This window comes from Miscanthus floridulus, chromosome 10, assembly GCF_019320115.1.
Source record: "Miscanthus floridulus cultivar M001 chromosome 10, ASM1932011v1, whole genome shotgun sequence".
NCBI classification, from domain to species: domain Eukaryota; kingdom Viridiplantae; phylum Streptophyta; class Magnoliopsida; order Poales; family Poaceae; genus Miscanthus; species Miscanthus floridulus.
The window spans coordinates 37133297-37148059 of NC_089589.1; the positions used below are offsets into that span (position 1 = coordinate 37133297).

A 14763-nucleotide genomic window follows, 5' to 3' on the forward strand; every position below is an offset into this window, starting at 1 on the left:
TTAAGTTTTATTTTACCGTATTTCGACGCAAAATTCTAGTGTTTTCAATCTATAATTCACCGTATTTCGTCTCACGCGGAACAAAGAAAAATGTAATAATAAAAATAATTATCAGAAAAACCTAAGATCTTGTGTGGGCCCATATTTTGGGGGTAAATGACTGCCAAAAAAATTTCAAGCCATTTCGACATAAGCGGAGTCGACGTGCTTCACAGAGATATATAGAACCTTTCGTCGAACCCTATCTATACACCTAAGTTCTCTGAGATTCTGAGGTCCATGTGCTTTTCAGTGCCGGATTGGTCTCAAACTTTTTCTCAAGACTGCAAATGCCCTGTGTGAGGCCACCGCCAAATTTGAGATTTTTCTGAGCTGGTTTGGTGTTTTTTGCACTTTAATTGAATTTCCGCGCGAATTCACCGATTAATTATACGTTGAACTGAGTCCACCCCCGAAAAGATCCGGAATGGTGCCAAACTTTGCCAAAAGGTCTCTTGTGCCCTAGGTGACAAATCTCTATGGAGGTCGACGCAAAATTCTAGTGTTTTCAATCTATAATTCACCGTATTTTGTCTTACGCGGCACAAAGAAAAATGTAATAATAAAAATAATTATCAGAAAAACCTAAGATCTTGTGTGGGCCCATATTTTGAAGGTAAATGACTGCCAAAAAAATTTCAAGCCATTTTGACATAGGCGGAGTTGACGTGCTTCACAGAGGTATATATAACCTTTCGTCGAACCCTATCTATACACCTAGGTTCTCTGGGATTCTGAGGTCCATGTGCTTTCCAGTGCCGGATTGATCACAAACTTTTTCTCAAGACTGCAAATGCCCTGTGTGAGTCCACCGCCAAGTTTGAGATTTTTCTGAGCTGGTTTGGTGCTTTTTGCACTTTAATTGAATTTCTGCGCGAATTCACCGATTAATTATACGTTGAACTAAGTCCACCCCCGAAAAGATCCGGAACGGTGCCAAACTTTGCCAAATGGTCTCTTGTGCCCTAGGTGACAAATCTCTGTGGAGGTCGACGTAAAATTCTAGTGTTTTCAATCTATAATTCATCGTATTTCGTCTCACGCGGCACAAAGAAAAATGTAATAATAAAAATAATTATTAGAAAAACCTAAGATCTTGTGTGGGCCAATATTTTGGGGGTAAATGACTGCCAAAAAAATTTCAAGCCATTTCGACATAGGCGGAGTCGACGTGCTTCACAGAGGTATATAGAACCTTTCGTCGAACCCTGTCTATACACCTAGGTTCTCTGGGATTCTGAGGTCCATGTGCTTTCCAGTACCAGATTGGTCTCAAACTTTTTCTCAAGACTGCAAAAGCCCTGTGTGGGGCCACCGCCAAGTTTGAGATTTTTCTGAGCTGGTTTGATGCTTTTTGCACTTTAATTGAATTTTCGCGCGAATTCACCGATTAAATATACGTTGAACTAAGTCCACCCCCGAAAAGATCCGGAATGGTGCCAAACTTTGCCAAATGGTCTCTTGTGCCCTAGGTGACAAATCTCTGTGGAGGTCGATGCAAAATTCTAGTGTTTTCAATCTATAATTCACCGTATTTCGTCTCACGCGGCACAAAGAAAAATGTAATAATAAAAATAATTATCAGAAAAACCTAAGATCTTATGTGGGCCCATATTTTGGGGGTAAATGACTGCCAAAAAATTTCAAGCCATTTCGACATAGGCGGAGTCGACGTGCTTCACAGAGGTATATAGAACATTTCGTCGAACCCTATCTATACACCTAGGTTCTTTGGGATTCTGAGGTCCATGTGCTTCCCAGTGTCGGATTGGTCTCAAACTTTTTCTCAAGAATGCAAATGCCCTGTGTGGGGCCATCGCCAAGTTTGAGATTTTTTTGAGCTGGTTTGGTGCTTTTTGCACTTTAATTGAATTTCCGTGCGAATTCACCGATTAATTATACGTTGAACTGAGTCCACCCCCGAAAGGATCCAGAATGGTGCCAAACTTTGCCAAATGGTCTCTTGTGCCCTAGGTGACAAATCTCTGTGGAGGTCGACACAAAATTCTAGTGTTTTCAATCTATAATTCACCGTATTTCGTCTCACGCGGCACAAAGAAAAATGTAATAATAAAAACAATTATCAGAAAAACCTAAGATCTTGTGTGGGCCCATATTTTGGGGGTAAATGACTGCCAAAAAAATTTCAAGCTATTTCGACATAGGCGGAGTCGACGTGCTTCACAGAGGTATATAGAACCTTTCGTCGAACCCTATCTATACACCTAAGTTCTCTGAGATTCTGAGGTCCATGTGCTTTTCAGTGTCGGATTGGTCTCAAACTTTTTCTCAAGACTGCAAATGCCCTGTGTGAGGCCACCGCCAAATTTGAGATTTTTCTGAGCTGGTTTGGTGTTTTTTGCACTTTAATTGAATTTCCGCGCGAATTCACCGATTAATTATACGTTGAACTGAGTCCACCCCCGAAAAGATCCGGAATGGTGCCAAACTTTGCCAAAAGGTCTCTTGTGCCCTAGGTGACAAATCTCTATGGAGGTCGACGCAAAATTCTAGTGTTTTCAATCTATAATTCACCGTATTTTGTCTTACGCGGCACAAAGAAAAATGTAATAATAAAAATAATTATCAGAAAAACCTAAGATCTTGTGTGGGCCCATATTTTGAAGGTAAATGACTGCCAAAAAAATTTCAAGCCATTTTGACATAGGCGGAGTTGACGTGCTTCACAGAGGTATATAGAACCTTTCGTCGAACCCTATCTATACACCTAGGTTCTCTGGGATTCTGAGGTCCATGTGCTTTCCAGTGCCGGATTGATCACAAACTTTTTCTCAAGACTGCAAATGCCCTGTGTGAGTCCACCGCCAAGTTTGAGATTTTTCTGAGCTGGTTTGGTGCTTTTTGCACTTTAATTGAATTTCTGCGCGAATTCACCGATTAATTATACGTTGAACTAAGTCCACCCCCGAAAAGATCCGGAACGGTGCCAAACTTTGCCAAATGGTCTCTTGTGCCCTAGGTGACAAATCTCTGTGGAGGTCGACGTAAAATTCTAGTGTTTTCAATCTATAATTCATCGTATTTCGTCTCACGCGGCACAAAGAAAAATGTAATAATAAAAATAATTATTAGAAAAACCTAAGATCTTGTGTGGGCCAATATTTTGGGGGTAAATGACTGCCAAAAAAATTTCAAGCCATTTCGACATAGGCGGAGTCGACGTGCTTCACAGAGGTATATAGAACCTTTCGTCGAACCCTGTCTATACACCTAGGTTCTCTGGGATTCTGAGGTCCATGTGCCTTCCAGTACCAGATTGGTCTCAAACTTTTTCTCAAGACTGCAAAAGCCCTGTGTGGGGCCACCGCCAAGTTTGAGATTTTTCTGAGCTGGTTTGATGCTTTTTGCACTTTAATTGAATTTTCGCGCGAATTCACCGATTAAATATACGTTGAACTAAGTCCACCCCCGAAAAGATCCGGAATGGTGCCAAACTTTGCCAAATGGTCTCTTGTGCCCTAGGTGACAAATCTCTGTGGAGGTCGATGCAAAATTCTAGTGTTTTCAATCTATAATTCACCGTATTTCGTCTCACGCGGCACAAAGAAAAATGTAATAATAAAAATAATTATCAGAAAAACCTAAGATCTTATGTGGGCCCATATTTTGGGGGTAAATGACTGCCAAAAAATTTCAAGCCATTTCGACATAGGCGGAGTCGACGTGCTTCACAGAGGTATATAGAACATTTCGTCGAACCCTATCTATACACCTAGGTTCTTTGGGATTCTGAGGTCCATGTGCTTCCCAGTGTCGGATTGGTCTCAAACTTTTTCTCAAGAATGCAAATGCCCTGTGTGGGGCCATCGCCAAGTTTGAGAGTTTTTTGAGCTGGTTTGGTGCTTTTTGCACTTTAATTGAATTTCCGTGCGAATTCACCGATTAATTATACGTTGAACTGAGTCCACCCCCGAAAGGATCCAGAATGGTGCCAAACTTTGCCAAATGGTCTCTTGTGCCCTAGGTGACAAATCTCTGTGGAGGTCGACACAAAATTCTAGTGTTTTCAATCTATAATTCACCGTATTTCGTCTCACGCGGCACAAAGAAAAATGTAATAATAAAAACAATTATCAGAAAAACCTAAGATCTTGTGTGGGCCCATATTTTGGGGGTAAATGACTGCCAAAAAAATTTCAAGCTATTTCGACATAGGCGGAGTCGACGTGCTTCACAGAGGTATATAGAACCTTTCGTCGAACCCTATCTATACACATAGGTTCTCTGGGATTCTAAGGTCCATGTACTTTCTAGTGTCGGATTGGTCTCAAACTTTTTCTCAAGAATGCAAATACCCTGTGTGGGGCCACCGCCAAGTTTGTGATTTTTCTGAGCTGGTTTGGTGTTTTTTGCACTTTAATTGAATTTCCATGCGAATTCACCGATTTAATTATACGTTGAACTGAGTCCATCCCCGAAAAGATCCAGAATGGTGCCAAACTTTGCCAAATGGTCTCTTGTGCCCTAGGTGACAAATCTCTATGGAGGTCGACGCAAAATTCTAGTGTTTTCAATCTACAATTCACCGTATTTCGTCTCACGCGGCACAAAGAAAAATGTAATAATAAAAATAATTATCAGAAAAACCTAAGATCTTGTGTGGGCCCATATTTTGGGGGTAAATGACTGCCAAAAAAATTTCAAGCCATTTCGACATAGGCGGAGTCGACGTGCTTCACAGAGGTATATAGAACCTTTCGTCGAACACTATCTATACACCTAGGTTCTCTGGGATTCTGAGGTCCAAGTGCTTTCCAGTGTCGGATTGGTCTTAAACTTTTTCTCAAGACTACAAATGCCCTGTGTGAGGACACCGCCAAGTTTGAGATTTTTTTGAGCTGGTTTGGTGCTTTTTGCACTTTAATTGAATTTCTGCGCGAATTCACCGATTAATTATACAATTATTGATGAAGAACTTAAAGATTTACGTTAAAATGATGTGAAAACAAATTTCCTGTCGAAAACCAATAGATTTAATGATTTTAATTAAAGTCTATATTTTTGCATTAACGAAAATAATGATTATTAGTTGCATTATGTGCAATATTTATAATTAAAAAGACAATAGTTTAGGTCACATATTTTTCTTGTGTGCAGTAAATCAAAATAAATTTTATTACTTTTTTTTAAAAATATTATGCCTAGTATTTAATTTACTAAGCAAATAATAAGAATTTAACATTTAAATAAAAAGAAATATATATAATACACTAACCAACCAAAAAACTGGCGCGAAGTGAATTTTCCAGCCCTCTTTAGTCCCGGCTTCGATCACGGCCCGGGACGAAAGGTGGGCTGCATTTGGCAGCCCGCCAAAAATTACCTTTAGTCCCGATTGGTGGTTGGAGCCAGGACTAAAGGACCTTTAGTCCCGGCTGGTTATTGGAGCCGGGACTAAAGGTGGACCTTTAGTCCCGGCTGGTGGTTGGAGCCAGGACTAAAGGTGACCTTTAGTCCCGGGCAGTGTTAGGAGCCGGGACTAAAGGTCCCTCTCCTATATACGCCAGCTCCCTTCTCTTCCTCCTCTCACTTCTCGTCTTTGACATCATCGTCATCAGCGAGCCGCGCCGCCGCCAACCGCCGCCGATTCGGCTCCCCGTCACCAGATCGTGGATCCCGGCCACCCCGACGCCGCCCTCCTCGCCGGAGGAGCCCTCGACACCACGCCCGTCACCGAAGGAGCCCCAGAGACGACGCCCCATGCGCGCTGCCTCTCGCCGTGGCCCCCACGCCGGCCTGCACGCGCCACCGGCCTCCCCACCGACGGTGCCCCCCCCGCAGGCACTCCACGACGCCGGCGCACGCCTCCCCACCGACGACGCCCCCCCGTGGGCACTCCACGACGCCTGCGCGCTGCCTCTCGCCAGCATCTGCACGACGCCCCGTGCGCGCCGCCTCTCGCCGTGGCCCACGCCGGCCTCCACGCGGCACCGGCCTCCCCACCGATGGTGGCCCCCCGCGGGCACACTCCACGCAACGCCCGCGCTCGCCTCCCCGGCCACCGACGCTGGCCGGCCGCCCCGCGCAGGCACCACCGCCCCCGGCCATCAATAAGTATATAATTATTTATAAATTTTATTTTTTATATATATGAAATGTATATGGAAGTATATGAAATTATATGTATGAAATGTATAAATTTATGTTATATATAATGTTATATATAATACTAAATTTCATTTTATATGTATGAAATTATATGTATGAAATGTATAAATTTACAAGTATAATACTAATTAAATTTCATTTTATATGTATGAAATTATAATAATGGGCTATATATATATGAAATGTATAAATTTATATTTATATCTATGAAATGTGTATGAAATTATATGGCTAAACTCTAAACCACCCTATATATATATGTAATCCATTAAAATTATAGAGATTTTTCCCTGTGTGCCATTATAAAAGATCGTAATCCCTTGTGTGCCTCTGAAAAAATTCAGCGGTCTTCAGCGCCACTACTCCAACTTTTTCGTGTCCTCCATGCGGTCTTCAGTTTGGACTCTAACGCCGTCAAACTGCAGGTGTGAAAAGACGAAAATGCCCTTAAGTTCAAATATGTTATTAATTTTTATGAGCATCTTAACGACTTCAAATGAAAAAAACTCAAAACTAGAAAGTTGTAGATCTCGTCGAAATCTATAATTTTCATATAAAAATTATTTTCATTTAATTCTGCAAAAAAATATGATTTGATATGATTAATATATCTTAGAAAAATCATATTATTTTTTTGCGGAATTAAATAAAAAAAAATTATATAAAAATTATAGATCTCGACGAGATCTACAACTTTCTAGTTTTGAGTTTTTTCATTTGAAGTCGTTAAGATGCTAAAAAAATTAATAACATATTTGAACTTAAGGGCATTTTCGTCTTGTTACACCTGCGGTTTGACGGCGTTAGAGCCCAAACTGACGGAAAGTGGCATAGAGGACACGAAAAAGTTGGAGTAGTGGCGCTGAAAACCGCTGAATTTTTTTAGGGACACACAGGGGATTACGATCTTTTATAATGGCACACAGGGAAAAGTCTTAAAATTATATATATGACATGTATAATTTTTACTTAGGAAAAAATCTATTGTGGAGTATGAACAAAATTATATATCTATGAAATGTGTATGAAATGTCTATGAAACCCTAATTGCATAATTATTGTTTTATAATTGTTTAGGCTCTCTATGGCCGACCCAAGAGACGATGACCTGGAGGCGGAAATGATGGATATTATCAACGCCGGCACTGAACATTGTGCCGATGTTGATAATGACTAGCAGGAAGACGACGGGAGTCAATACTTGAATCTCGATCATATTGTTGAGGAAGTTGTTCATGAAGATAATTCCGGCGAGGTATATATTTCTCAATATCTAGCTCTCATTTATTTATTATGCATACATGTAGCCCACTGGATCGACCTTCGTTTTATAATACTTTTTGTGTTTCTAAGCGTACATAGCCGTCTGGATCGACGACGACGACGGGGAACACAAAGAAACCCTAAACCCCAACCAACATGGAAAGCAGAAACGGAGGCCAATATCAAGATGTTCTTAGAGAAGCAACATGACAAGAAATGTATACTCTTCCCCTACAACTTCAGGTAAGTGTTCATAATGTCGACGATCGTGTATCCATATATATATATTCACTGTACCTGTTAGCTAATTAATGAGTGTTAATGGACATGGCAGTGAACACTGGATATTGATGGAACTCGATCTGGAGAAAGGTCTTCTAGGCATCTGGGACTCGATGAGAAAAGAGCAAAAAGAGTTCCAAGAGATGATAGCTATTATTCAGAGGTAATTGCAGTCTCACTAGCAAAACTATTCTAGTCTCTCTGCATGCAAATTAATGGTCCAAATATTTTTTATGTTATTTGGTAGTTGTTGGGAAAAAGTCTGTCAGAAACACCATATAAAACGCAAAGTGCCACTGAAAGTAGTGCTATACAAAGTAAGTACTATATACCTACCTTAGTTCAATTTTTCCTATGCTCGGATGATGACGAATCTTTTTCTCGTAAAGTGGGTTCTGCTGCAGCCCCAGGGGACTAATCTCTGTGGATACTATGTTTGCGAGTTCATGAGAGTGTGTTAAAAAAGAACTAGTCTAGAGCAAAAAGGGTAAGTGTACACATATATATATATATTCTTCATACATATATTTATATATATATATATATTCGTGATAGATACAATTTATTTATCATTATTCTTGATACATACATACATACACACATATATATATATATATACTAATATACTTTTTTTTATCTCATATCTCAAATTGAAGACTCATTGGTTGAAGGAAAAAACCCTGGACACACACCATCTCAAAGCAACCAAGAGACAATAGGTGGATTTCTGAATGATCAGGTCTTAGCTTCCGGTGGCGAGTTTTACTATGACCCAAATATGTGATGATGAAAGCCAAATTTCATACTGATCCAAAGAACATGTGATGATGAAATGTACAATTAATGCAAACTTTACATGTGACGATGAAATGTAATATTATGTTTTAGTTTACTTTTACTTATGTTGCTTGCGTGCATTGATCGAGCGAAAACTTTACAGTACGCGCGCGTATACGTATATTACTTTGCAGCGAATAATGCGTATTCGAAAACCAAATTAAACAAAAAAGAATCATCAATTGAAATAAGCAGGAAAAGAAAAAAAAAAGACCCTTTAGTCCCGGTTGGTAATACCAACCGGGAATAAAGGGGCCAGCCCAGGCGCTGGCGTGGCTACCTTTTTAGTCCCGGTTGATATCACCAACTGGGACTAAGAGTCCACTTCTATTTTCGGCTACTAACCATTTATTCCCGAACTTCTATTCCCGGCTGCGTAACCGGGAATAAAGGGGGTTGGCAGTCAAGAATGAAAGCCCTTTTTTTACTGGTGGTTGTTATTGCAAGCAGGGCAAGGCAGGGCCTGCCCTCGCGACGCAGACCATGGCCGTTTTTTTGAGACGGAAGAGTTCAGATCTACTGGCTATAAGGGATGAACTCTGCACTGGAGAGGGATTTTGAATTCCCAATTTCCCATGGAGAGTGGCTCCATGGATCCTGAGATGGAATACAAGATCGAGGCACATATTACGGGGAACGAGTCCGCTATGTATGCGGATATGCCCTACTTGCATGCGCGATTTTTCTTCTCTGAGTATGAGAACTGGGACGCCACTGTCGCGTGAGCTTGGGCAGATGAGGTCGCGTGAAGGGAAGCCATGGATGAAGGATGTAGATGCGCTGTTGGATCGAGGAGGAAAGCAGAGAGAGAAAAGAGCGGCAGGAGAGGCTGAGTCTGTGGAAGAGCCGAGCGCAAGGTGGACGACGATGGACAAAATAGGATAGGACAGCCAAAGGAGGCTGGTTGGCACACAGTAATAGCATGTACTGTACTATTGTCAACCACTGTCTGCTTTAGTCAAAAAGAAAAACCCATTGTCTGCTTTGGAAAGCATTAATATAAATAATAAATTTACAATAATAAATATATATGTACACCGTATACTAGTAATACTAGTATATTGCCCGTGCTAACACTACGGGATATTTCATAATGCAAATCAAACAAGCAAAAGGCAAGACATATCTTCATATTCAAGTATAGAATGAGATATTAAGATTCATAGTAGACATGGACGTGCGTCTATCAAATAAAAGAATTTATTAATGGATAAGATAATAACAAGAAAATTGACAAGTCAATACATGAAAATTAGAATATGTCTTTAAAAAATCATTCTATTATGAAAATTCAGATCTCCTACATAATTATAAATTATTTTGTAGGTCCTAACTAAATTAGCAACATTGCCACATCTACTAATCCCCACTTTTCATCACCTTAGTGTATTAACCATCTCACCAGTAACCAAACCACATGAAAGCTATACAGTACAAACAACCTGATTGATGTAGCACGTTTGCATCTGAGAAGTACATAGACATAAATACTCAAGAGCCGAGTACCTGTACAAGAGTAGTTTGTTAGCCAGTTTACATCTGGTGTTAGCTAATATAACAGCTACCTGAAGCAAATAATGTGTTACAGAGAACAATCACTACTACAAAAACGAATTTGCGCAGCGTCATCAAAATAGCCTCCGTGGCGGGCACAATTTTTGCCCGCTGCGATTAATGGCCATGATTTACCGAGGCGGGCCTTTTTTATTTACCGAGGCGGACGTTTTTGTCCGCCACGGTAAATAGATTTACCGTGGCGGGCGTCTTAAGATGTCCGCCACGGAAAATACCCTATTTTCCGCGGCGGACGTCTTAAGACGCCCGCCACGGTAAATCTATTTACTGTGGCGGACATATTATAAGGTCCGCCACGGTAAATAGTGGCCCAGCAGGCAGCCCATCTGGGCCCAATATCCGCTCATTGTATATATACCGAAAGTTAGGGTTTTACTCATCCCCGTTCACTCAATCAGTCGTCGCCCTCCCCTCTCTCTCAGTCCTTCCCCGTGCGGCGCTGCCCCTCCTCTCCCTCTCCCTCTCCATAGCCGGCAAGCAGGGCAGCGCCCCTCCCTCTTCTCTCACTCCCCCTCCCCATCCCCTCCACTATCTCACTGCTCCTCCACCCCATCCCCCGCAGCCACCTCCCCATGCCTCGTTCGATTCGATTCGGCCTGCGGGTAGCGGCTCCGATCCGTGCTGTGCCGTGTTGCTTCAGCATGTTCTTCCGATTTTTCTCCGGATCTTTGGTTACTGTTTTGATCGTTTTTCTTGGCGATTTGGATTGGGATTAGATGGGAGCAGGTGATGAGAACAAGACAGGGACATCAGAACCCTTTTCTGGGCGTGATAGACTAAGTCTTCAATGGGAATCTCTCTGATGCTTTTGGCTTCCCCAAAACCAAATCTCGTTTCTCTGTATTTCTTCCGAGATCTGTTTCTTCTTCCTGGTAATTGGCTGCCGATGATGCATAACAAATGCACGTATTATCGGATTGTTCCATGACGATCTACAAATTGTCACTACCACTGAGGCAGACTTTTAGATCTGCAATCTGTTTTCTTTTGAATTTGATTAATTTGTTTGTTTTTTTCTCTTTCTGGTTCTGTTTTCCTTTGGTCTGATAAGTTATCTCGAGCAAATTGCCTATGATGGTGTTAAATATACTTTGTAGTGTTTTCGCTGTGAAATAAACTTAAATCTGAGGCATTTGCAGTTCAATAATCGTTGTTGCATCCTATCAGTTCAATAATCTCGACGATCTTTTCTTCGTGTCATGCCCTCGTCGTCCACGACGCGGGTCCGGCCTCCTCTTCGTCCACGGCCGTGGATCCGGCCGATCTGCGCTCCCTGGCCGTAGATCCGGCGAGGTCGTCCTCCCTGGCCGCGGATCCGGCGAGGATGACCTCTTCGGCGGCGGATACGGCGAGGAGGAGACCCCGGCGGCGGATCCAGCGAGGTGCGGTGGCGCTGGTATTGGGCTAGGAACGGGCTCATCGGTGGGCTCGAGAATGGGCTCACCGACGGGCTCCTGGGTTTTTTTTTGTTTTTTTAAATAATTTACCGCGGCGGGCGGTGTAACGTGACCGCCGTGGTAAAAGTATATTTACCGCGGCGGGCACGTTACACCGTCCGCCGCGGTAAATCGGTTAACCGCGGCGGGCAAAGCCGCCCGCCGCGGTTAAGCCACGATTTACCGTGGCATCTAGGCCGCGGCGGACGGCTTTGCCCGCCGCGGGAAACCGAAAACGCCCGCCTCCAGTAAAGTTTGTGTAGTAGTGAATCCTTGGTAACAAAAATAAAATTTTCTTACTTCTTAAATGGTATTGACATATTGGCAAATAACTTGCATTGTGCTTTCTCAATAGCAGGCAGTAACAAAAACAAATTGCAAAAGAAAGATCAAATTATTACAAACATTGGTGGCTAGCTGCCTAGGAGCCTTTCCCTCCAATGAAATTGCTAGATGTTTGCTTAGTCATGGATAGGCATGACTTCTGTCACACAGTAAAGAACCACCTTTCAAATATATTAAAAACAAACCTGCAATACAGGAAAGCATTTTCAATCAATCAAAAGATCAGAAGACCCTCACGAACAAGAAGAGTGAATTTTCAGTCACTTTTGCAGGTATGCCTAACTACACATCATATAGTTGCAGTCAATTCAGAAGCCATCATCAGTCATTTACCAGCAGAAAATTCCACTGTCATTCCCTCCTTTTTGGTTGCATTGTTTGGCTGCATCGATCTGGTAAAAAACAAACCCTTTCTCCAAAGCAGTGTCAAAATAATTAGAGGGCTAATAAGTACTTGAAGGGATTATAAGACACTCACATTACTTGATTCACCCAACATTGTTGTGTCCTCAAAATCCCCTATGTAAGGAAAATGGACCCTAGGCCCATTTACTTTGAATTTTGGTGTTTGATGACCAACACAACCAAATTGGACTAATAAATTTGTAAGTGATTGTTTTGTAGTTCAATAGGGTGCAAGACGTAACTTGGACGAAGGCGACGTGATGATCCGATGATCAACACCATAAGCAAGACCTTAGAAGCACAAGAGAAGACCCAAGATATCAAGCAAACTCCAAGCACGAAGATAGGAACCAAGCCGGACGCAAGATCACGAAGAAACGAGCTTACAGAGATGATCAGACGCTGGTAGCACAGTGACCGAACACCCAGATCAAGAGACTCGGCAGCAGCAGCGACCAGACGTTGAACAAGCAAATTGACCGAACATAGGACAGCAGAGTCCGGTGGAGTACAAAGAGGTTCCAGAGCGGCGAAATTGCGACCGGGCGCGTCCGGTAGCATGTGACCGCCCGCTAGCAACATCTGATCAATTGATCGTGGCTCTAACGGTCGGGACGATAGGACACGTCCGATGAGGACGACCTGAGCATCCGGTCAGTAGCAAAAAAGCGGGATTTCATCCCCAACAGCTACTTTCTCAGTGGGGCTTAGAAATACAACCCCCAAGCGGCCATTTGAAGTGTGTGGAGCTAAGGAAACATATCAAGAGTGTTGATACACCATTTTAGTGATCTCCACTTGCATAGTGCTTAGTGATTCATTAGGTGATTAGCATAGGTGCTTTGCGAAGTGCTTAGGTTGATTAGACCACCGCTTATGAGTTTGCTCTAGGTTTAGGCCTAGTGTTTAGTGAGATTTGCATACCTCTTATCACTCGGTGCTTGCGCGTACCATTGTTATACATTGGAGGGGCTTATAGTCTTGCGAGATCACACCAACCGCGTTTGTGGTGTGGCCGCCACTGTGTACCGGAGGGAACAAGGCCCACGGCGTTTTAGCTGGAAGCTTGATAGTGAAGACGGTGGGGAGCATCCGGGAGAGGCTTGCCGGAAGGCACGTTGGAGACCCACTTGCGCGTGGGGAAGGCCCGAGGCTATCCACGGAGTTATCCGACCGGGAGCTTGGCCCTTGAGAGGGGCTCCAACGAGGACTAGGGGGAAGCTTGCGTGCTTCTCGATACATCGGTAAAAATACCGGAGTCGTCGACGGGAGTTTGCATATCTCTTCCTTACTCTTTAGCTTCCGCATTTACATTGATTGTATTACTGCCTTTGCGGTAGAGATATCAACACATTAGCAAAACCGTAGTTGCACATTTCGATAGTCTATCTTTTGCATAGGTTTTGCTAAGGTTAGAAAAAGATGCCATAGTTTAGAAGTACAATTTTAAGTCGCCTAATTCACCCCCCCCCTCTTAGGCGTCACGGTCCCCTACAAGTGGTATCAGAGCCGGTTGGCTCAATTTGGACTTTTGGCTTAACCGCCGTTGAGCCGACGCTATTTAGAGTGATTGGGATGGATACCACTAGGCCTCCGCACTTTGATTGCACTAACTTCCCCTATTATAAAGCTAGAATGGCTTGCCACCTTGAAGCGGTTGATTTGGGTGTTTGGAGAGTCACTCGTGATGGGATGAAACCTATTAAGAATCCCGATAAACCCACAAAGAGTAAAGAAAAGGATATGCATTTCAATGCTAGAGCTAAGAATTGCTTGTTTGAATCTTTTAGTATGGATGTGTTTAACCAAGTGTTCACTTTAAATACGGCACATGAAATTTGGTTAAAACTTCAAGAGCTCCATGACGGCACATCTAATGTCCATGAGCAAAAACATTGTCTAGCTAAACAAAATTATGATTCCTTTATAATAAATGATGATGAGCTTGTTCATGATATGTATTCTCGTTTGAATCTAATTATCAATGAGCTTCATTCAATAGGATTAACAAAGCTAGATAATGTGGACATCATGAGGAAGATCATCTCTATGCTACCACAAAAGAAATATACAAGCATCATCACCATCCTTCACAACATGGAGAACTTGAGCACCATGACCCCAGGCATAGTCATTGGCAAGATAGTGGCATTTGAAATGTCACGTAAGATGGGTCAAGACGAAGCCTCTTCATCAAGCAAAGGCAAAGCTCTCGCATGTAGCGAAAAAAAGAAGATGAAGGGCAAGCAAGTTGAGACAAGCTCAAGCTCATGTTCCTCAAGTGAAGATGAAGAAGAAGATGAGGACGATGATGATTATGATAAAAATTCAAGTGAAGATGATCAATCTTCCTCCTCCACCTTCGACCTTGATGAAGAATCAATCAAACAAATCAACAAGGTGGAGAAGATGATCCAAAGGCTCAATGTCAAGGGTGTGCCCATCCAAATCC

The 14763-nt window shown here is 42.5% G+C and overlaps 3 non-coding genes across 3 annotated transcripts; all 3 read left to right on the forward strand.

Moving 5' to 3' along the window:
* Positions 1-10844: 10844 nt before the first annotated feature.
* LOC136490489 (small nucleolar RNA R44/J54/Z268 family) lies at positions 10845-10934 on the forward strand. The gene has a single exon (XR_010767767.1). It is a non-coding gene; the product is annotated as a small nucleolar RNA R44/J54/Z268 family (small nucleolar RNA).
* A 72-nt stretch (positions 10935-11006) lies between these two features.
* Positions 11007-11084, forward strand: LOC136490510 (small nucleolar RNA snoR122). Its single transcript, XR_010767789.1, has one exon. It is a non-coding gene; the product is annotated as a small nucleolar RNA snoR122 (small nucleolar RNA).
* A 103-nt stretch (positions 11085-11187) lies between these two features.
* Positions 11188-11261, forward strand: LOC136490488 (small nucleolar RNA Z267). Its single transcript, XR_010767766.1, has one exon. It is a non-coding gene; the product is annotated as a small nucleolar RNA Z267 (small nucleolar RNA).
* Positions 11262-14763: the final 3502 nt, after the last annotated feature.